A 2,187-nucleotide genomic window follows, 5' to 3' on the forward strand; every position below is an offset into this window, starting at 1 on the left:
GGGTTTCTCAGATAAAAAAGGGGAAATTTGACAAAGGAACCAAAAAACAACACAAAAGGTCCAAGTCATATAAGGAATATGAACCAGCGAAGATTGTGGACAAACACAAGGAAAAGAAGAAGTCCAAGTCCTCCAAAGGACCAGTGCATTCTTCCTCCAAAAGCTCGCAGAAAAATAAAGAAAAATCTGCCAATGGAGGATCGCTAGCTGATAAAAAGATGGCGGAGTTGATGGCTATCATTGCTGAAGCAGGTAAAGATGTTAGAGAGATTTGTGAAAATTAAGTTGCTGAAATGAGAACTTTAGAGGGTGAAAGGGACAACCGGAGTTCGGAGTAGTAAGAGCACTATCTTTCATATTTTTAGCGGGCATGAGGTTTTTGGGTGTTCAGTTTTATATCAATTTTTGTCAAATGGGTCTTTTGACATAGATCTTGAAAGCTAATGGAGCACACCCAAGTTTGAAGAAGCACTGCCTTTTGATGTTTTCAGCGGGTATGAGGTTTTCAGGTGTTTAGTTTTATCATCAATTTTTTATCAATGGGTCTTTCAAGATAGTAAATTTTGAAAATCGATGTAGCACACCCAAGTTCGAAACTCTTTTGCTGTCTGTCATGGAATTTTTTGATGTGCATGTACCCTCCTCAATGGTAAGATACTTTTTGTATGCTGGAGATATCATCTATTCGAGGCATATATCTATGAAATTTGAAATTTAATATAATTTCGAATATGGGTTCAAAACGAGGGGTTTAATCACAAACAAAAACCCTTCTTCACCGTAGTCCCAGGATGAGCTTCGGCAATCGCCTTCATCTTTGTTAAAACCATGGCAAAGATCTCCTCGGCTGCAAAATGCTTCTCCTCCCCTTTGTATGTCACAACGATGATGGGCTTATCACCAGCTCCTGGAATGACATTGAAAGGCCATAACCCCACATTGCTCTGAACGCACGCATCAGAGAACTTCCTTCCAATGAACCGCTTTGCATCTGCCATATGTTAACAAAACAACTCAGTATGAAAATATCGGAGTAGAACAAAAGACCCCGAAAACATATTCAATTCTGACGGAAAGAGGAAGAATGTAACAAATAAAATCGTATAGATGGTAGTTGATGATTATTGACCAAAAACTGTATTGTGGGGATTTCTGGCAATTTGGTTCTCAGCGGATTCTCCAATAAGGAGCTCTTTATCATTGAAGGCTACAACGGAGGAAGTGATTGGATTCCCGTGTTCGTTGGCGATGATCTCCACTCTGCCATTCCGCCATACTCACACACACGAGTACGTCGTCCCAAGATCGATACCGATCTCCGGCCCCTCGCCATTTCCATTCATCTGCTCAGATTGAGCATGGCTCAGACAGGCAATTGCCAGAAAGAAAAACTTCAACTAAAACACCACAAACGTTCAAAATTTAGACATACCTCTTGCACATCAAATATTTCGAAAAGTATTGTTGAAACGGACTTTGAAATCTTCAAACAAGCGAATATAGATAGGCCCATCTTTTAACAGGCCTGTCTTGAGAGAATTTAAGAGAAGGTACCACCACATCGTTTCATTGCACAGTCGACTCTGGAGAGAATTTAAGAGAAGGTACCACCACAGACAGCAAAAGAGTTTCGAACTTGGGTGTGCTACATCGATTTTCAAAAGTTACTATCTCGAAAAACCCATTGATCAAAAATTGATGATAAAACCAAACCCCTGAAAACCTCATACCCGCTGAAAATATCAGAAGGCAGTGCTCTTCAAACTTGGGTGTGCTCCATTAGCTTTCAAGATCTATGTCAAAAGACCCATTTGACAAAAAATGATATAAAACTGAACACCCAAAAACCTCAGTGCTCTTCAAACTAGGGTGTGCTCCATTAGCTTTCAAGATCTATGTCAAAAGACCCATTTGACAAAAAATGATATAAAACTGAACACCCAAAAACCTCAGTGCTCTTCAAACTTGGGTGTGCTCTTCAAACTTGGGTGTGCTCCATTAGCTTTCAAGATCTATGTCTAAAGACCCATTTGACAAAAAATGATATAAAACTGAACACCCAAAAACCTCATGCCCGCTAAAAATATGAAAGATAGTGCTCTTACTACTCGGAACTCCGGTTGTCCCTTTCACTCTCTAAAGTTCTCATTTCAGCAACGTAATTTTCACAAATCTCTCTAACATCTT

The 2,187-nt window shown here is 39.7% G+C and overlaps 1 long non-coding RNA gene across 1 annotated transcript; it reads right to left on the bottom strand.

Moving 5' to 3' along the window:
- Positions 1-548: 548 nt before the first annotated feature.
- LOC149187593 (uncharacterized) lies at positions 549-1,971 on the bottom strand. Its single transcript, XR_016256205.1, has 3 exons — positions 1,433-1,971; positions 1,130-1,343; positions 549-991 (listed from the first exon to the last, which is right to left on the bottom strand). It is a non-coding gene; the product is annotated as an uncharacterized LOC149187593 (long non-coding RNA).
- Between the last annotated feature and the right edge of the window lie 216 nt (positions 1,972-2,187).

The sequence above is a fragment of the Pinus tabuliformis genome, chromosome 3_1, assembly GCF_031772625.1.
Source record: "Pinus tabuliformis cultivar Carrire ecotype Pingquan chromosome 3_1, CPIR1, whole genome shotgun sequence".
Taxonomy (NCBI): Eukaryota; Viridiplantae; Streptophyta; class Pinopsida; order Pinales; family Pinaceae; genus Pinus; species Pinus tabuliformis.